Source organism: Arachis ipaensis, chromosome B05 (assembly GCF_000816755.2).
Source record: "Arachis ipaensis cultivar K30076 chromosome B05, Araip1.1, whole genome shotgun sequence".
Taxonomy (NCBI): Eukaryota; Viridiplantae; Streptophyta; class Magnoliopsida; order Fabales; family Fabaceae; genus Arachis; species Arachis ipaensis.
The window spans coordinates 76,165,545-76,188,054 of NC_029789.2; positions in this window are offsets into that span (position 1 = coordinate 76,165,545).

Below are 22,510 nucleotides of genomic sequence, written 5' to 3' on the forward strand. Positions count from 1 at the left end.
TCCTTCACTAGCGCTTGGTTAACAAGGAGAGCGCAGCACTCCCTTGCCTTGTCCGTGTCACACTCTACTAGCGCTCATTTCCTTGGGAAAACAAGAAGGGTAGCACTCAGTGAATTGGGAGAGGCAGCATCCCTTTCCTTATTAATGAGCCCCCAGCTTCGAACCTTGGTGGGAACAATTCAGCTCCAATTTGAAGAATAACCAAAGGTAGCGCTCCTCTAGCTCCCTGGTTCGAGTCCTTGTGAATGCAATTCGGCCAATTTTGGCTTATTTTTCTTGCAAGTAGCGCTCCTTCTTGCTCCATCGAGTGCAGAGTTCAATCCTTGGGGCCTCCACTAGCAAACATTTACCCTTGCATTTTCTTGTGCCAAGCCCCGATAAAGTTAACAAAGTTAACCGAGCGCTATTGATTTTGCCTTGTTTCCTTGGTTCCTTGTAGCGCTCAGTTAAATGAGAGAGCGCAACTTCCTTGCCATTTACTTTCTTGGATTTGAGTAGCGCTCAAATAGAGAGCGTTGTGCTCACTTAGAGAGCACTATAGCTTTTCTCCTTTAATGTGCCACGCTTTTATTTCCTTTGGGCTACGCTTCATAGGCCACGCTTTTTTGTTTTTTTCTTTTCTTCACCTACAAGTAATCAAAACAACCAATCAAAGTATCACCAAATTCACAAGGTTTGTAAATCATTCGAAACAACCAATTAATTTTAGCTTAAACTTCATGATTTAGTGTCAAATAAAAGATGGTTGATTGATTCAACAAAACCATGCAAATCCACTCCAAATCACTTACTTACAATGCAAGAAAGTGCATAAAACCTAATGAAACAAGTGAAAAATGCTTGAAAAGCTAGCATAAGATGACTTATCATCAGTGGTATGATCTATTTTGTGAGTTGTGATAGGGTCTGTTATTACCTGATTGATGGTTGGGGTTGGGGTTGTTGCATTGGTTAGATTGGTATGGTTTGTGGTCTTGGCTGTGGTTTTGTTGGTTTCCCCACCCAAAATTTGGGTGGTTCTTCCAACCTAGGTTGTATGTCTTGGCATTGGGGTCATATGGTGGTCTAGAAGGATTGTTGGTGCACAAAATTGTGATCACACTTTTCATAACTCCGCACAACTAACTAGCAAGTGCACTGGGTCATCCAAGTAATACCTTATGTGAGTAAGGGTCGATCCCACGGAGATTGTCGGCTTGAAGCAAGCTATGGTCATCCTGTAAATCTTAGTCAGGAAGATTCAAATGGTTATGAGGTTTTGATAATTAAAAGATAAATAAAACATAAAATAAGATAAAGATACTTATGTAATTCATTGATGGGAATTTCATATAAGCGTTTGGAGATGCTTTGTTACTTCTGAACCTCTGCTTTCCTATTGCTTTCTTCCAATCATGCATGCTCCCTTCTATGGCAAGCTGTATGATCCTCTCGGATGAAAAATACGAGGTACGATCTCTGCACGGCTAATCAACTGTCGGATTTCTCGTCTCGGATGAAAAATACCAGGTACAGCTACCGCACAGCTAATCATCTGTCGGTTCTCACTAGCATCGGAATAGGATCTCTCTATCCATTTGCACACTGTCACTGCACCCAACATTCGCAACTTTGAAGCTCTTCACAATCATCCCTTCCCAGATCCTACTCGGAATACCACAGACAAGGTTTAGACTTTCCGGATCTCACTCTAGCCTATACCACGAAGGTTCTAATCTCAGATTCAGATGCCCTGTTGTCAGGAGAGACGATACGAATTGCGGATCAGAGACCCAAGAGAATATACTATGGCTGTCGTCAAATGACTACGTTGAACATCATGTAGACCGCTTATGGTTGTCAGGCACGCGGATCTTGGCTAAGCGAGTAACGAAGATAGTGCGTAATTGTCACGCGTCACCCCTTCATTCTGACTTAACTGAATTAAGTATGAGAGTATATATTGGAGAAGAAGTAGGTGTGAATTGAAAGAAAAATAATAGTACTTGCATTAATTCATGAAGAACAGCAGAGCTCCACACCTTAATCTATGAGGTGTAGAAACTGCACCGTAGAAAATACATAAGAGAAAAGAGGTCTAGGCATGGCCATGAGGCCAGCCTCCCAATGTAACATGAAAGTGTTCAAAGTCTCCAAGTATCCGAATACAATAGTAAAAAGTGCTATTTATACTAAACTAGAAACTTAGGTTTACAGAGAATGAGTACCTAAGTGCAGATAGTGCAGAAATCTACTTCCGGGGCCCACTTGGTGTGTGCTTGGGCTGAGCGTTGAAGCTTTCACGTGCATAGGCCATTCTTGGAGTTAAATGCCAGCTTGGGTGCCAGTTTAGGCGTTTAACTCCAGTTCTGGTGCCAGTTCTGGTGATTTACTCCAGAAAAGGGTCTCTAGTGGGCGTTTGAATGCCAGTTTGGGCCGTCAAATCTCGACCAAAGTATGGACCATTATACACTGATGGAAATTCCAAGATGTCTACTTTCTAATGCAATTGATAGCGTGCCAATTGAGCTTATGTAGCTCCATAAAATCCACTTCGAGTGCAAGAGGGTCAGAATCCAACAGCATCTGCAGTCCTTTTTCAGCCTCTGAATCAGATTTTTGCTTAGGACCCTCAATTTCAGCCAGAAAATACCTGAAATCACAGAAAAACACACAAACTCATAGTAAAGTCCAGAAATGTGATTTTGGCATAAAAACTAAAAAAATAATAAAAATTAACAAAAACATACTAAAAACTATGTAAAAACAATGCCAAAAAGGGTATAAATTATAACCTCACGTCAGAAATACAATAGTAAAAAGTGCTAGTTATACTAAACTAGTAACTTAAGTTTACAGAAAATGAGTAATTAAGTGTAGATAGTGCAGAAATCCACTTTCGGGGCCCACTTGGTGTGTGCTTGGGCTGAGCATTGAAGCTTTCACGCGCATAGGCCATTCTTGGAGTTAAACGCCAGCTTGGGTGCCAGTTTGGGCGTTTAACTCCAGTTCTGGTGCCAGTTCTGGCGTTTTACCCCAGAAAAGGGTCTCTAGTGGGCGTTTGAATGCCAGCTTTGGCCATCAAATATCGGAAAAAGTATGGATTATTATGCATTGCTGGAAAGCCCAAGATGTCTACTTTCCAAACCAGCTTAGAGCGCGCCAATTGGGCTGTTGTAGCTCCAGCAAATCCACTTCGAGTGCAGGAGGGTCAGAATCCAACAGCATCTGCAGTCCTTTTTCAGCCTCTGAATCAGATTTTTTGCTCAGGTCCCTCAATTTCAGCCAGAAAATACCTGAAATCACAAAAAAACACACAAACTTATAGTAAAGTCTAGAAATGTGATTTTTGCATAAAAACAAATAAAAATATAATAAAAAATAACTAAAATATACTAAAAACTCTGTAAAAACAATGCCAAAAAGGGTATAAATTATCCGCTCATCAATTGTTCACATAGTTAACTTGCTCCCATTCACACTCAACTTCTGGTGTATCTCCTTCTTGTGGAGGGGCTTGGGCTTGAACAGCTGAGACTTGGTTCTTCTCCATCTTCTTAGTTAAGGCTGCTAGTTGTGCAGTGATCACTTTGTTTTGGGCTAACAAAGCATCCATAGAATTGAGCTCCACACTCCTCTCTTTCGAGTTCCTTCTGAGGCATAGAAGTACTCATTTTCGGCCACAGTCTCTATGACATCTATGGCCTCTTTAATGGTCTTTTTCTTGTTAAGTGAGCCCCTGAAGAATGATCTACTGCCTGTTTTGACTCATATGATAGCCCCTCATAGAAGATGTGCAATTGCACCCACTCGTTGAACATATCCAGAGGACATTTCCTTGTCAAGTCTTTAAATCTCTCCCAAGCCTTATAAAGGGTTTTAACATCTTGCTATCTGAAGGTTTGCACCTTATCTCTCAATCTGTTGACTCTCTGTGAAGGATAGAATCTTGCTAGAAACTTGTTTACAACATTATCCCAAGTTGTCAAGCTCTCCTTGGGAAATGCTTCCAACCACTTTGCTGCCTTATCTCTGAGAGAAAAGGGGAACAAAAGTAGTTTGTAGGTGTCAGGGTGTACACCATTTGACTTTACAGTGTCACAAATCCTCAAGAATGTAGTGAGATGTTGGTTGGGGTCCTCTTGGGCACTCCCTCCAAATGAGCAATTGTTCTGGACAAGTGTGATGAGTTGAGGCTTCAACTCAAAGTTGTTAGCATGAATTGTTGGCTTTAGAATGGTACTGCCACAGTTTTCTGGATTTGGGTTGATGTAAGAGCCTAGAACTCTCCTCTCTTGCCCAACATGATTGTTAGCCTCCTCTCCAACATGGTTATGCACCTCTTCCTCCATAATAACTCCCAGATCTTCCTCCACTACTTCCTCTTCAACTATTTCTTTGCCTCTTGCTTCCCTCCTTAATCTAAGGAAGGTCCTCTCAAGTTCACTATCAAAAGAGGATGAAGTTTCTCCTCTTCTACCTGTCACACATTCAACGAACAGCAAACAGAGGATAAGTGAAGGAATCACTTCTTGTTAAGACTGGTGGTTAGTTTGTCTGGTACAATTAATCAAACAGTTAATGGAAGTATAAACAATGACCAGCTGAAATGATCAAATGAAAAAAATAAGAAAACTAAAGATCTAAAATTAAAGGGATTAACAAGGTAATTAAAAATGCTTAATCTAGCTACCCATTAATTTAATTATTGTCAAATTCAGACCAATCCCCGGCAACGGCGCCATAAAACTTGATGACCGGAATTCACTCCCCATATAAAATCATGAATCCGTTCTTTGGCAAGCGCACCAAAAATGTTGTCAAGTAATAACCCACTAGGAGTGGGGTCAAATCCACAGAGTTTGGTAGATTTGAGCAATTTTAATCAATGGGTGAATTAGTCAAGATGAGCAATATAGGTTATAATTACAGAATTTTAAATGAGAAAAATTGTAAATGACTCAAAAGCAAAGAGAAGCAATAAAGTGCAGAAGAGTAAATAGCAAGAATGTAAAGTGCAGAAACATAAATGACTGAATTGTAAATGGGAATGGGGAATAACAGAATGTAAAGAAAGCTATAAAGAATGTGGAAGATAAGAATAGGGGAAATTCATTGGGATCAGGAGATATTGTTCTCTTTGGATTAAATCCAGCTCATCTCTTCTTCAATCATACAACTCATTGATCTCTTGGAAATCATGATTGATTGAACCCCAAACCCTTGATGATTCAATCTATCAAATCTTGATAATCAACCAATTCCTTGGTCTAATTGCTCATGAAGAGAGATATGCTTGGTCCCTGATTATACCACACATGCTTATAGATCCAAATAGTGGGTGGATTATATGTTACCATATCCAATCACCAAAACCCAAATCAACTCAATTGTGAGAAGGGATTTCAAGCATGGTTTCATGTTTCCTTTTCCAAGGTTCCCATGAAACCCATTTTATATTCAACTTCTTTCCCAAGATGATTGAACACTAACATTAAAACAAAATTCCTTCTAGCAAATCAAAGAGAAGATGAAGAGAAGAAGAAATTCACTATCATTAATCCATCAAGTACAACAGAGCTCCCTCTCCTAATGAGAGGGAGTTTAGCAACTCATAGCTAAGAGAAAAGTACAAGAGATGGAAGAGATGAAAAAATGTAAAGTAAACTAACTTCGCTACTTGCTAATGGACCCACTACTCAACAACCCCTTCTCAGTAATTTCAGGGGTTATTTATACTACTCCTACCACTAGAATTAAGAAAATACAAAAGAGAAAAGAAAATTACAGCTGGAAGAAAAGAAAAACTCCATAAATGTGACTTCTCCAGGCTTGGCGTGTGGCCGGCGCTTGAGTGGCATGCCACGCCTAGACACTAAATTTGGCTTGGCGCGCCACGCCCAGCTCCTCAAGTGGTACGCTCCATGCATCAAGCTCCCTGGCGTGCCACGCCTTCGAACCCAAGTGGCACGCCCAAGGTCTATTTGAACCTTGGTTAGCCTGGCGTGCCACGCCTTCGAGCCCAAGTGGCACGCCCAGGCCTTTTTCTTCTTCTTCTCCTCTCTGGAAAGTTAAACTAGTGTGGCACACCCAGGGTTTGGCGTGCCACGCCCATTGTGTGTGCACCATTTTCTTCTCTGGAAAGTTGAGCTAGCATAGGACGTCCAGTGTCTGGCGTGCCACGCCCCTTGTGTGTGCTTGGTTCCTTGGTTGGTGTGCCACACCCAGAACTCAAGTGGCACGCCCATGGCCTTCTAGTCTTGGCGTGCCACATCTTGAAGCTCAAGTGGCACACCAGTCTTCTTCTTGTTGAGTGAAGGGGCTAGCGTGCCATGCCTTCGATACCAAGTGGCATGCCCAGTGAGGGGTTGAGCATTGGCGCACCACGCTTGAGACTCAAGTGGCACGCCCAAGTGAGGTTGGCGTGCCACGCCTTCGATACCAAGTGGCACGCCTAGGTGTTTGGCCCTTTACCTCCTCCTCTGAAAAGTTCTATTGGCGTTACGCCCTAATGTTCACGTGGCACGCCCATATTGGCGTGTCTCCTTCAAGATTAACGTGCCACGCCTAGGTCCTCAAGTGGCATGCCCAAGTGTTAGATCAGAGTTGGCGTGCCACGCCTTCGATACCAAGTTGTACGCCCAGTGTATATCCTCTTCTAGCGTTCCACGCCCACAAGCTCAAGTGGCATGCCCCATAGTGTACAATAAAGTTAGCGTGCCACGCCTAGCCTGGTGTGCCACACCCCCTTTGTGGCCTTCAACTTTGCTCTCTGGAAAATGTAACTGGCGTGCCACCCCTGCTCTAAGTGGCACGCCTAGTTCCACACGCTCAGCTTTATTTTGTTGTTTTCTTCCCTTTTTGTTGCTCTTTTCACCCTAAATTCAACACAACCCATTTCAAAGTAATATATGATGCCAAGGCATCTTAGGCTAGTTTTACTAGTATTTTTCTGTTAGTTTTAGTGGCTTTATGCATTTTCTTGAGCTTAAAGTAACCAAGAATGGTTAAATGAATAACAAAGCAATGAACCATCCAAACAGTATGATTTTGATGCAAATTCCATGAGTTTTTAGTTATATTACTTGAATGCTATGAATGGAAGATTTCTCATGAAATTTTGCAAGACTTTGATGCAATTGTTGGATGATTTCAGGGAAGAAGAGGCTAGGCAAGGAAGCAACGCACTTGCCGGAAGGAATTTTGCCGATCGTGCAATTTCCTAAATCGTAGCATAACTAGTTTATGCGCATCAAGTTTATGGCGCCGTTGCCGGGGATTGGTTTTCGATTGACAATTCTCAAATTGGAAGTTAACTAGATTGAGCATTTTTTTTTGTTTTGATTGATTCAGTACACGTTACTTGTTGAATTTTAATTTCTGCACTCTGTTACATGCTTTCTTTCTTTATGCCTTTAAATTCAAGCAACTAACTCACTGACTCACTAACTGTTTGAATTAATTCCTCAACTGCTCTAACCATACTCTTCCATTAACCAAGAATATTTCACTTGTTTGTTGCCTGTGCTGTGTTCTTGTATGACAGGTAGGAGAGGAGAGACATCAACTTCTCCATATACCGAACCAGAGAGGACCCTTCATAGACTGAGAAGGGAAGCAAGAGGGAAGAGAGTACTGGGAGAAGAAGAATCTGAAGGAGAATCTGAGGACAATTTTGAGGAAGCTTTAGATCTCAACATGGATAGAGAAGTTCACAACCATGAGAGAGCTGATGGAAACAAATGCATTGCAAAGAATTAAGTTTGGTGTTTCACACCAAACAATGAATTCGTGGATCAATAATTCAAAGGGGAATGTGTAACTCTAAGTTTGGTGTTCCACCATAAAGATCAACTGAACACAACAACCTTTGAATTATATGAAAGGAACAACCATTCTAAGCAGTCACAGAAATGCTTGTTCTGGTTTAAACTGTAAATGTTGAATCTTTCTGGAATGTGAAGTTTTTAGTATATTTGTCTGTTTATTGCTTTGAATAAAGTGAACGCCTAGATGTTTGGATATAACTTCACTTTCTTAAACAAGTGCTTGCCATGCTTGTTCTGTTTCCAAAAATAAAAGAAATAATTCTCATCTAAATCTTGATTCCGCTCAACTAGAACACACTTCTAATCCAAATTGCTCACTCAACCAATCCTTGTGGGATTCGACCTCACTCTATTGTGAGTTTTTACTTGACGATAACCGGTGCACTTGCCGGAAGGAATTTTGCCGATCGTGCAATTTCCTAAATCGTAGCATAACTAGTTTATGCGCATCAATATACCATAATATTTATCATTTGATTCATGAAATTGTATTGATTTAATGAAATTGTGTTCTTTTTATGGTCCTTTTAGATAGGTAAAAGGGGTAGATGATGCAAGTCATCAGCGGTTGCACAGGCTCTTGTGCATGCTTCCTAGTTTTCTCCATCCTCTTCTTCTATACTTAAGAGTGGTAGAAGTCATAAAGCAGAGCTTTTGCAACTCCAAACATAGGATTTTTGGTCATCCTCGAGCAAATATGATCACCGGGAAAGAAGAAGGTGGGGTAGGTAGAGCTTCTGTGGGACCTCTTGGTCTTGAGAGGCTAGGGAATTCCAGATTCCCTGCTCTCTTTCACTAGCGTTTGAACGCCCAGGGGATGCTCCCTGGCTGGCGTTCAACGCCAGCAATGCTGCCCATGATGGGCGTTGAACGCCTAGGAGGCCTTCCTCGCTAGTGTTCAACTTTAACACTCCACTTGGAGTGTTCTATTTTCACTGCTGTGAAATCTATCTCTTGACAGATGCACATGATCATGACTCTGACAACTAAAAGGAAAAACAAAATGAAAATAAATGGTTGAGTAAAGTTGGGTTCCTTCCCAACAAACGCTCTTTTAAAGTCACTAGCTTGACCTTTAGCTCCTTATGGAGGTGAGTATAGGCTCAGATTTTTCCCCTTGATAGTGAACTCTCTGCCTGTCCTCTCATGGATGAACTTTACATGCTCTAGAGATAGGACACGGCTCACTGTATGTGGTAAGACTGGCTTCTTAGTGAAGACAACTCTCATGTCAGGTGAGAGGCCTTCAGTTGGTACTTTCTTATCCTTCCAGCCTTTAGGTACTTTCTTTTTAGTACCTTTGTGCTTAGAGCTTGTTGAGGGCTGCCCAACACCAAACTTAGAATCGATGTCTGGGGGCTCTGCAGAGCTCTGCACCGAAAGAGAGGGTTAGCACACCAGTTGTTGCACTGTTATCTCTCTTTTATAGGGAGAATTGGGATGAGGCATCTTGAATAAGATGTGATCCTTCCCTGACTTTAGGGTTAGTTCTCCCTTAGCCACATTAATGATAGCATTAGCTGTGGCTAGAAAAGGTCTTCCAAGGATGACACAATCATCCTCATCCTCTCTTATGTCCAAGACGATGCAGTTTGCAGGGATGTAGTAGTTTTTAACTTTCACCAAGTCATCCTCCACTAAGCCATATGGCTTCTTCATGGTCTTGTCTTCCATCTCTAAAAAGACGTGTGCAACTTGTACCTCAAGGATTCCCAGCTTCTTTATTATAGAGAGTGGCATGAGGTTAATACTTGACCCTAGGTCACACAAAGCCTTTTCAAAGGTCATAGTGCCTATGGTGCAAGGAGTCAGAAAGCGTCCAAGGTCTGAAAGCTTCTGAGGTAGCTCTTGCTGAGCCAAAGCATGGAGTTCTTTAGTAAGCAGTGGAAGTTCTTCCTCCAGAGGCTTTATACCAAATAACTTGGTATTTAGCTTCATTAGAGCTCCTAGAAAATGAGCAACTTTCTCTTCCCTAGTGTCTTTATCCTTACTTGAGGATGAGTAGTCATCAGAACTTCTGCACCGCATAAGTGCATTCAAAGGAACCTCAATTGTCTTTATGGTTTCTTTTGGTTTTGGGCTATGGGGTTCTTGAGTAGTATTCAGGCAGTCAAAGGGTGTGCTTGGGCTGGCATTCAACGCCAGCTCTGTGAGCTTAGTGGGCGTCGAACGCCCTTGTTGTCCACCCTGACTGGCATTAAACGCCAGCCCCTCTAGCATTCTGGGCGTTGAACGCCCAGCAGGGATGTCCTTCGCCAGCATCCCTGTGCTGGTGGGTGTTGAACGCCCAGTGAAGTCTTCTTCACTGATGTTCAGTGCCTTCCTATTCTCCTCCAATTCAGCCTCAACCTCCATGGTTATGGCCTTGTACTCTTCTCTAAGATTAACCTCAGTATTACTGGGAAGAGTGTCTAGATTGATCTTAGGGATCCTCTTACTCAGTTGACCAACTTGTACCACCAAGTTTCTAAAGGAGGACCTTGTTTCATTAATAAAATTGTAGGTGGTCTTAGTGAGGCTGGAGACTAGAGTGGCTAAGTCAGATAGGCTCTGCTAAGAAGTTTGTATATTCCCTTGAGAAGATGGGAATGGTGGTCTATTGTTGAACCTATTCTGGTTCCTACCACCTTGATTGAAACCTTGCTAAGGTTTCTGTTGATCCTTCCATGAGAGGTTAGGATAATTCCTCCATGAAGGATTGTAAGTGTTTCCATAGACTTCTCCTATGTAATTCACCTCCTCCATGGTAGGTTGATCAGGATCATAAGCTTCATCTTCAAGAGAAGCTTCCTAATTACTGCCAGATGCAGTTTGCATCCCAGTGAGATGTTGAGAGATCATGTTGACCTGTTGGGTCAAGATCTTATTATGAGCTAGGATGGCATTCAAAGTCTCAATTTCATGAACTCCTTTCTTTTGAGAGGTTCATTGGTTTACAAGATTCCTCTCAGAAGTGTACATGAATTGATTGTTTGCAACCATCTCATTGAGCTCTCTTGCTTCTGCAGGCGTTTTCTTCAAGTAGAGAGATCCACCTGCAGAGCTATCCAAAGAAATCTTGGATATCTCAGACAAGCCATCATAGAACATGCCTATAAGGGACCATTATGAGAGCATGTCCGGAGGACATCTCTTGATCAGCTGCTTGTATCTTTTCCAAGCTTCATAGAGGGATTCACCTTCTCTTTGTCTGAAGGTTTGAACTTCCACTCTAATCTTGGTCATCCTTTGAGAAGGAAAGAACTTAGCCAGAAAAGCATTAACTAGCATTTCCTAAGAGTCAAGATTCTCTCTTGGTTGGGCATCCAACCCAAACTTAGCTCTGTCTCTTAAAGCAAAGGGGAAAAGCATAAGCTTGTAGACTTCCGGATTAACTCCATTAGTCTTTACAGTATCACGGATCTGTAAGAATTTTACCAAGAACTGATGTGGATCTTCCAATGGAAGTCCATGGAATTTACAATTCTACTGCAAAAGAGAGACTAACTGAGGCTTAAACTCAAAATTGTTAGCTCTAATGGCAGGTACAGTAATGCTTCTGCCATAAAAGTCAGAGGTAGGCATGGTGAAGTCACCAAGGACCTTTCTAGGCTCCTCTTGTGGTTCGGCCATGTCCTCCAATTCTTGTTCAAAACTTTCTGAAAGGTCTCTTCCGGAGTGTTGTGCTTTAGCTTGTTGTAAACGCCTCCTCAAAGTCTTCTCAGGTTCAGGATTAGGAGTCAAGAGGGGTTCTTTATCCCTGTTTCTGGTCATAAACAAGAAGAAAAGAAAGAAAGAAGAAGAGACCACGCCAATAGGCTTAAGTCAAAAGTAGAAAAAGAAGAAGATAAAAAAATTAAAATAAAAATACCTTGGAAATAATAGTTAAGAGTAAATAAGAGAGGATGAAAGTTGAGAAGATTGAAGAGAAATCACAAGAAAGCTTTCTGTGCCAATTGGCAAGAAGCTCTAAGTGATATGTGAAGATGAAAAGAAAGAAGATAAAGAATTGTAGGCAAAGAGTCGATGAAAGTAAAGTTGAATGAATAGAGATGAGAAGAGATGAAGTATTAATAGAAAAAGTAAATAAGAATTAAAATATTTTTATTTAATTAATTAATTAAATTTTTTTTTCGAAAATTATGTTCCATCAATTTAAAAAGATTTGAATTGTAATTGTTGAATTTTTGAAAATAGAGGAGGGAAGAGAAGAAGAAATTTTCGAAAATTAGGAGAGAAGAAAGTTAGCTAGGTGGTTTTAAAAAAGATGAGAAAGAAGAAGGGAGAAAATTTCGAAAATTTGAGAGGGAAAAGTTAGTTAGGAGGTTTTGAAAAATAAGAGAGAGAAGATAAGATATTAATTAAGAAAAGATTTTTAATTTAAAAAAAATGAAGATAAAGAGTGCCCTGTAAAAAAAAAAAAAGGCATCCGCGCGCAAGCGCACTGTGCGCGCGCGCGCCGGTGGTGCATCTCACACTCCTGTACAAAAACCAGAGAGTTGTGCCAAACTTGTGCATATTCTGTGCCCGCGACCTGATGCGCAAGTGTACATGACGTGTCCGCGTCGGTCGCCAACTTCACATCCACGCGTATGCATGCTATGCGCGTCTGCGTCGCCTGTCTCGCCTGCCCACCCACGCGCACGCGTGCGTGACGCGTACGCGTCGCCCTCCGCGCCCTGTTTTTCCCCTGTTCTGCCCTGTTTTCTTTTTCCCTTCTTCTCTTCTTTTCCTTCTAGTTTCTTCCTCTTTCTTTCTTCTTCTTTTTTTCCTTTCTTACTTTCTTTTCAAAATTTTCACTCTTTATTTTTCTTATCTTCATCTTCTTTTATATGTTGCATTTGAATATTATCATTCATTGTATTTTGATTTTGTTTTTATAGCTTGTTGTTATCTTCCTTTCTAAGTTTCTTATTTTAATAATGGTGTTGAATTCTCTTACTCAATTGTTGAGAATTTCTTGGTTAATCTTGGTGCTTCTTGACTTTTTTGATATTGTTGGGTGATGAAACTTTTAAATCAATGCTTAATCTTGTATGACTCTTATATTCTTTGTGCATTGATATGAACTTGCATGTCTTTCATGACCCACTCTTTCTAGTTGAACTTGATAGTTTTGAGTGCTCTTCATGCTTTGACTTTATTCTTGCATCAAGTATTAGTTAATATGCCTTTGCTTGAATTGCTTTTTCACTAACATGTTGTAGCTACCATGTAGTGAGAACCTTACTCTTATTTGGCATTAGCCCTCGTCTATGTTCTATTTGCTTTGATATCTTTGTTGTAGGCTTAATTTTCTTTCTTTTTCTTTCCTTTTAGGTTGGCCACCAAGAAGGAAGGAAGAAAAGGAAAAGCTTCTAAATGGGGCAACAAACAAGTTCATCCGCACAACCTTTTGAAGGAGCTCATCAATTGTAGCAACCCGTCCACCTTGCTCTTCTTTGCATGTACCGAGGACGGTGCAAATTTCTAAGTGTGGGGAGGTTGTTCGACCGATCTCCATGGGTAACAATTTCTTTCTTTCAACACCAATTCTTGATTTTCTTTCCTAACTAGTTGTTGCATTGCATGATAGGTTGCATGTTCGTTATAATTTGTACATATTTCACCACTTCTTTTTATGTTAGGACTACTTGGTTAGGGTGATGATTTCTTTTCCAAGAAACTATTTTGAGGGAACCCTACCAATTTGAAAAAAGTTTTGTGTGAACTTGCTTGAAGAATGTATTTTGGAACATGGTTTTTGAGCTAAGAACACAAGCATGTGAGTTTTGAGCCCAATGGTGTGGTTACATCTTATAACCACTTATTTTCATTCTTGTGTGTATTATTCTCTCTCTATGATTGTAATCTTTGATTTGTTTGATTCTTTATGTCCATTATTCCATGTATACATGCATTTATATGATTGAGGCCATCATTTCATTTAGCTCACTTTCCCAAATAGCCTACCTTTCATCAACCATTGTTAGCCAATTTGAGCCGATTTAATCCCTTTTGTTCTTAAATATAGCACATCACTACCCCTAAGTGAAAAACAATAAATGTCCTTAATTTGGATCTATGATTAGCTTAGGCTAGTGAGGGTGTGTATCATTTAGGTATGGAAAACTTGGGACATTGGCTGAGGTAAAAGTGTAACTTTTATTTTTATTAAAAATTTTGGGAATAGGGTATATACTCATGTATTAATTATGCTTAAACCATATGCATTGATACTCTTGTATATGCTTTATTAGAAAAAGAAAAAAAATTTACAAAATAAAGAAAAAAATATATAAAAAGAAAAAAAATATAAAAAAAATAAATAAAAAGGGGACAAAAATGCCCCAAAGTAAAGTTCAATGAAAATCAATGTATATGGAATGTGAATTAAAAAGAATGCATGAATATGTGAAAAAGTGGGAATCATGGGTAGCTAGGTTGTGTATTAGAATTGCATAGGTTGTTATATGTGTTTGGTGAGAGCTTAGGTTAATCAAAGATTCAAATTTCAAGCTCACTTGACCATATGCATCCTTACCTTTACCCTAGCCCCATTACAACCTATGAATAAGTCCTCATGATGAATGTATGCATGTATTGAATAATTGTTGATTGTTAGATGAAAAACAAATCTTGGAAAGCATGATTAGAGGAGAATTGAGTGAATCGATCCTATACGCTTGAGCGACTAGAGCGGATACACTTCCGGTGAGGGTTCGATGCTCAATTCCTTATTCCCGGCTTTCATGAGCTTTCTTCTTGCAAGTCTATTTGAACTCTATTTTGATAATCAAATTGGTAGGATTCATGAATCATCATACACTTAGCCCTACTTGATATATATTCTTAGAGATTGATTTACTTTTGACCAAGTAGATAGAGTCATTTTGCATTTAGTTGCATTGAATAAATGTTCATACCCTTTTCTTGTCCTTCTTTATTCTTAGCATGAGGACATCCTTGGTTTAAGTGTGGGGAGATTTGATAAACCCCGATTTTGTGGTTTATCTTGTGCTTAATTTGGGGAATTTTATCACCTTTTCTCACATTTATTCAATGAAATAGCATGGTTTTGCAATTCTCCCTTGATTTGTGCTTAAATGTGAAAACATGCTTTTTAGGCCCTAAAATTGGTGATTTTAATTCACTTTAACTCCATTCAATGCCTTGATATGTTTGGATGGAAGAAGTGAGGAGAAAAGCATGCAAAGCGTGAGAACTCATGAAGAAATGAAGAAACCGTAAAGCTGTCAAGCTTGACCTCTTCGCACTCAAACGACCATAACTTGAGCTACATAGGTCCAAATGAGGCGGTTCCAGTTGCGTTAGAAAGCTAACATCCGAGGCTTCAAAATGATATAATTTACCATATGTTGCTTCGCGTATAGGGGCGCGCACGCACCATGTACACGTGTGCGCCGATGGAGCACGTGATTCACTAAAAGTGAAATCGTGGCAAGCGATTTCTAGCTCATTTTGGGCCCAATCCAACTCATTTCTGATGCTATTGAACCCAAGGATTGAAGGGAGAATGAACCAAGTAGTCATAGTTTAGTTTTCATCATGTTTTAGGTTAGAATCCTAGAGAGAGAGGCTCTCTCCTCTCTCTAGATTTAGGATAGAAATTAGCGTAAAGTTAGGTTAATCACTCTCCAATTTCTCTTTCAATTCTTGTTTTAATTTTAATTCTCATTCTATTTTAATGTTCTATTGTCTTAATCTTCTTAGTTTCTCTTGTTAATTTCTTATTTTGCCTCTTTTGTGATGATGAACAATTGTTGGATCTTGATTTCTTCTAATGCAATTTTATGTTTCCATGTTTCTTTTATGTTGATCTTGATTGTTATTGTGGATTTCTTGCTTATGTTAGTTGTGGGTTCTTTTAATTCTTGCCTTTTATGAAGTTTACTTTTATTGCACACTAGGTGTTTGATAGAATGTTTCCTTTAGTTTTTGAGTAGTTTTCTTTACTCTTGGCCTAGGCTAAGGGAATCGAGTGACCTTGAGTCATTGGGTCTCATTGAATTGGTGATTTGAGAACCCTTGGTGATCAATTTGATATTCATTAACACCAACCCACTACTAATCTAATTAGTAGATAGGTTGGAACATATAGGTTAATGTGATCAAAGCCATTTGACGTACTTCAAGTCTAGGAGTAGATACTACGTACTTAAGACTTTTGGAAGTAGACTTAATGAGCTTGGTTCCTCATAATTGTCAATATATAGTTTGTAGACAAGGATGGTGATCTCAATTACCCATGTCTAGTCAAGAGTACTTTTCCCTTATTTTATTAGTTCTTGTTATTTCACTTTCTTGCTATTTACTTTTCTTGTCAATGATCAAAAATCAAAACCCCCCTTACATTTTCATAGCCAATAATTGACCATTTCATTGCAATTCCTTGTGAGACGACCCAGAGTCCAAATACTTCGGTTAATTTTCATTTGGGGTTTGTTAATTGTGACAAAACCAAATTTAATTTGATTTGAGGATTGACTATTGGTTTGGACTATACTAACAACGAAATTATTTTGTAGAATTCCGAACCGGTATAAATCCTTGCTATCACTTGTCCCCAAGCAACTAAAAACACAGTAGGATAAAAAAGAAAATTAAGATACAATAAATTTTTAAGTTTCAAATGAAGCTTAGTTAAAAATCAGATGAGCGGGACTTAGACGCTTTTTGCTCCTGAATAGTTTTGGCATCTCACTATCGATTGAAGCTCAGAGATGTTGGCATCTTTAGGAACTTAGAATCCATATGATATTATTGTCTTGGCCATGACCATAAGCACTCTGTTTTCCAGTATTACCACTGGATACATTCATGCCACAGACACTTTAACTGGGTGAACCTTTTCAAATTGTGACTAAGCTTTGCTAGAGTCCCCAGATAGAGGTGTCCAGAGTTCTTAAGCACACTCTTTTTGCTTTGGACCATGACTTTAACCGCTCAGTCTTAAGATTTTCACTTGACACCTTCATGCCACAAGCACATGGTTAGGGACAACTTGGTTTAGCCGCTTAGGCCAGGATTTTATTCCTTTGGGCCCTCCTATCCACTGATGCTCAAAGCCTTGGGTCCTTTTACCTTGCCTTTTTGGTTTAAAGGGTTACTGGCTTTTTCAATCTGCCCTTCTTTTCCTACATTTTTGGGCAGTAATGGATTTTTCTGCTTTTTATTTTTTTTCTTTTCGCCATTTTTTTCTTTCTTTTTTTGCATGCATATATTCTTTTTTCTTTTGCAACATGCTTTTTCTTTTACTTTCTGCTGCTTTTTCTTGCTACAAGAATTAATTTTCAGATTTTTCATAAATAATATTTTTCTTTTTTCCTTATTCTTTCAAGAGCCAACATTCATAAAATCATGAATCCGTTCTTTGGCAAGCACACTAAAAATGTCGTCAAATAATAACCCACTAGGGGTGGGGTCGACTCCACAGAGATTGGTAGATTTGAGCAATTTTAATCAATGGGTGAATTAGTCAAGTTGAGCAATATAGGTTGGGATTGCAGAATTTTAAATGAGCAGAATTGTAAATGACTCAAAAGTAAAGAGAAGAAATAAAGTGCAAAAGAGTAAATGGCAAGAATGTAAAGTGCAAAAATATAAATGACTGAATTGTAAATGGGAATGGGGAATAACAGAATGTAAAGAAAGCTACAAAGAATGTGGAAGATAAGAATAGGGAAAATTCATTGGGATAAGGAGATATTGTTCTCTTTGGATTAAATCCAGCTCATCTCTTCTTCAATCATGAAACTCATTTACCTCTTGGCAATCATGATTGATTGAACCCCAATCCCTTGGTGATTCAATCTCTCAAATCTTGATAATCAGCCAATTCCTTGGTCTAATTGCTCATGAAGAGAGATATGCTTGGTCCCTGATTATACCACACATCTTCATAGATCCAAATAGTGGGTGGATTATATGTCACCATATCCAATCACCAAAATCTAGATCTACTCAATTGTGAGAAGAGATTTCAAGCATGGTTTCTTGTTTCCTTTTCCAAGGTTCCCATGAAACCCATTTTGCATTCAACCTCTTTCCCAAGATGATTGAACACTAACATTAAAATAAAATTCCTTCTAGAAAATCAAAGAGAAGATGAAGAGAAGAAGAAATTTACTATCATTAATCCATCAAGTACAACAGAGCTCCCTCTCCTAATGAGAGGGAGTTTAGCTACTCATAGCTAAGAGAAAAGTACAAGATATGGAAGAGATGAAAAAAATGTAAAGTAAACTAACTTCACTACTTGCTAATGGACCCACTACTCAACAACCCATTCTCAGTACTTTTAGGGGTTATTTATACTACTCCTAGCACTAGAATTAAGAAAATACAAAAGAGAAAAGAAAAGTACAGCTGGAGGGAAAGAAAAACTCCATAAACGTGACTTCTCCAGGCTTGGCATGTGGCTGGCGCTTGATAAACCCCATTTTTAGGGTTTATCTTGTGTTGAATTTAGAGCATTTTGATAACCTTTCCTCACATTTATTCAATGAAATAGCATGATTTTGTGATTGTCTCTGTAATTGTGTTTAGATGTGAAAATATGCTTTTTAGACCTTTAATTTGATAGTTTTAATCTTCCTTTGATTCCACTAGATGCCTTGATGTGTTTGCTAGTGATTTCAGATTGAAAAGGGCTAGGAAAGGATCAAAAGAATGAAAGGAAAGTGATAAACCACTATTTTATGGTTTATCTTGTGCTAATTTGAATGGTTTTTATCAGCTTTTCACCCACTTATTCATATGATTCGCATGGTTTTACAATTCCTTATTGGGTTTATTCTATGATTGAAAACTTGCTTCCTAAAGCTTTAAATTGTGTATTTTAATTTCTCCTTTATACCATTCGATGCCGTGATCTGTGCGTTAAGTGTTTCAGGCTTTATAAGGCAGGAATGACTTAGAGAATGGAAAGGAAGCTTGCAAAAATGGAAGGAGCACAAGAAGTAAAAGAGACAACCAGCGAGAAGTGACACGCACACATGGCTCACGTGTGCGCGCAAAACGGAGAAAATCACAGCGACGCGTACGCGTGCTTGAAGCGTATGCGTGGAAGCAGATCAGCACAACGACGCGAGCGCGTGCCTGACGCGCACGTGTGGAAAGGGAATTCAGCCAGTGACGCAAAAGCGTGGATGACGCGTACGCATGGCATGCGCGATCTGCAGAAAATTCAGAAAATGCTGGGGGCGATTTCGGGCCACGTTTTGACCCAGTTTTCGGCCCAGAAACGCAGATTAAAGTCAAGGAACATGCAGAGACTCAATGCGTTCTCATAATTCACAATTTTAGGTCTAGATATATTTTTTAGAGAGAGAGGCTCTCTCCTCTCTCTTAGGATTTAGGATTGGGATTCCTCTTAAAGGATCTAGGATTTCTTCTTCTCAATTTTCAGGTTCAATGTTCCTTTTATTTATTTTCTCAATTTGGTTTATGAATTCTTTATGTTTAGATTGATTTTTTATTTAATACAATTTGAGGTATTTCAGGTTTATGATTTTTAATTTAGCTTTTACATTCTTAGCTTGAATTGATTAATTGGAGGCACTTGAGTTATCAAACTCCTTGTGATTGAAATTGTTATCTTTGCTGATTGATTTGTATTCCAATAACTCTAGTCTTTTCCTAGGAATTTACTAGGACCTAAGGAATCAAATTAATTCATTCATTTAACTTACCTTCATAGTTAGAGGTTAACAAAGTGGGAGCAAAATCCAATTCTCATCACAATTGATAAGGATAACTAGGATAGGACGTCAAGTTCTCATATCTTGCTAAGAACTTTATTAGTTATTATTTTATTTTCCTTGCAATTTTCTCTTCCTATTTCTCAACCCAAAACCCCAATTTACAGGACTCATAACCAATAATAAGAACACCTCCCTGCAATTCCTTGAGAGACGACCCGAGGTTTAAATACTTCGGTTATCAATTTTAAAGGGGTTTGTTACTTGTGACAACCAAAACTTTTGTATGAAAGGACTCTTGTTGGTTTAGAAACTATACATGCAACGAAGATTTATCTGTGAATTTCTAGACCACGCAAAAGTCCTCTCGTCAAATACAAAGTGGAGAAATCATGAAAAGTCAAAGATTTGGAAAAATCTCATGGATACGCGCGCGCACTATTTACCTACGCGCGGATTGCGAAATACTCCACGGACACGTACGCGCATTGTACACGTACGCGCCGAAGGTCGCACGTCATTTTTAAAGAAGAACTCGTGCCTGGTGATTTTGGAGGGTTTCCAGCCCCATTTGGAGCTGGGTTTTTGGCGGGAAAAGGCTAAATAGACCAAGGAAGGAAGGGGAATTCATCATTCACTACACAATATACACATTAGGCTTAGTTTTAGTTAGTTTTAGAGAGAGAAGTTCTCACTTCTCCTAGGATTAGGATTAGGATTAGGTTTAGGTCAATAATCTTAGATCTAGGTTTTAATTCATGCTTTCTTATACTCCTACTCTTCAATTCTTTGTTGTTACATTCATCATTCTTCTATTATTTGTTATAATTTCTTCTACTTTGTTTCTATGCTTTGTTGTAGATCTACTTTTGTTCATTCTATTTTCTTTCCATTCAATTTAAGGTAATTCATGTTAATTGTGTTTCTCTTGATTATTGTTATTAATTTCTTGCAATAATTGTTGTTAGATTCTATTCTTGTTGTCAATTTACTATGTTTTCCTTTTATGCCTTCCAAGTGTTTGATGAAATGCTTGGTTGGATTTTAGCATAGATTTTATTCCTCTTGGTCTAGGTAGAGTAATTAGTGATGCTTGAGTTATCTAATTCTTTTGTTGATTGAAGATTGAAAGTTGCTAATTGATTTGGATACCACTAAAGCTAGTCTTTCCCTTGGGAGTTGGCTAGGACTTGTGGAATCAAGTTGATTCATCCACTTGACTTTCCTTCATAGTTAGAGGTTAACTAAGTGGTAGAAATGGACAACACTCATCACAATTGAGGAGGATAGCTAGGATAGGACTTCTAGTTCTCATACCTTGTCAAGAGCTTTGTTCATTGTTAGTTTATTTCCATTGTCATTTACTTTTCTTGCCCCTTATCCAAAACCCCAAAATATACAACTCATAATCAATAACAAGAACACTACCCTGCAAGTCCTTTGAGAGACGACCCGAGGTTCAAATACTTCAGTTTATAGATTTTAGGGGTTTGTACTTATGACAAACAATCTTTTGTGTAAAGGGATTGTTGATTGGTTTAGGAACTATACTTTACAACAAGAATTCATTTGTGAATTCTAGACCGTCAAAAATCCGTTCATCAGTGCTTGAGTGGCGTGCCACACCTAGCCACTGAATTTGGCTTGGCGCGCCACACCCAGCTCCTCAAGTGGCATGCTCCATGCATCAAGCTCCCTGGCGTGCCACGCCTTCATACCCAAGTGGCATGCCCAGGGTCTATTTGAACCTTGGTTAGCCTGGCGTGTGATAAATCCCATTTTTAGGGTTTATCATGTGTTGATTGTCAACTTTTCTCCCATGTATCCAATGAAATAGCATAGTCTTGTAAATTCTCCTTTAATTGTGCTTAAGAGTAAAAACATGCTTTTTGGGTCTTAAAATAGCTAAATTTAATTCACCTTGATTCCATTAGATGCCTTGATATGTTTTTTAAGTGATTTCAGGTTTAGGAGGCAAGGATTGGATTGAGGGAATGAAGGAAAAGCATGTAGAAATGGAGAACTCATGAAGAAATGAAGGAATCGCAAAGCTGTCAAGCCTGACCTCTTCGCACTTAATCGACCATAACTTGAGCTACGAAGATCCAAATGAGGCAGTTTTAGCTGCGTTGGAAAGCTAACATCCGGGGCTTCAAAATAATATAAAATTTGCCATAGTTTCATCGCGTTTATTGACGCACATACGCACTGTACACGTACGCACCGATGTTGCACGTGACCCACTTAAGTGCAACTCGTGGCCAGTGATTTCTGGTGGATTTTGGGTCCAATCCAACTCATTTCTGATGCTATTTAACCCAAGGATTGAAGGGAGATGACACACTTAGACACTAGTTTAGTTTTAGTTTAGGTTTTGGAGGGAAAGTTAGTTTTAGAGAGAGAAGCTCTAACTTCTCTCTAGGATTAGGATTAGGTTAGATCTAGATTAGAAATTCTTAGATCTAGGTTAATTTCATGCTTAGATTTACTTTTTCTTTTGTAATTCTTCTTCTTCTACTTCTCCTCTTTCTTGTTTAGCATTTAATTCTTGTAATTCTCTACTTTTATGATTGATGCACTTTTGTTCTTCTATTTCTCTTTAATGCAATTTATGTTTTTATATTCCTTTATTGTTCATTTGATTTGTTGTTGTTTAATTCCTTGCAATTGAGTAGTGTAGATTTCCTTGCAATTTTTACTATGCTTTCCTTTTGTGCCTTCCAAGTGTTTGATGAAATGCTTGAAAAGATGTTAGAGTAGAATTTTATGCTCTTGGCATAGGAATGTAACTTAGGAACTCTTGAGTTACTAATGTCCAAGTGATTGATGATTGGGAGCCATTGACTCTAGTTCTCACTAATTGAATTGGTGGAGAGCTAGGACTTATAGACTTGGATTGACATAGCTCATTTGACTTTCCTTTACTACTAGTTAGAGGATGATTTAATGGGGTTGATCCTTGACAATTTTCATGTTGTGGTTAGTGATTAGGATAGAGATCCTTGACCACCAATCCTTGCC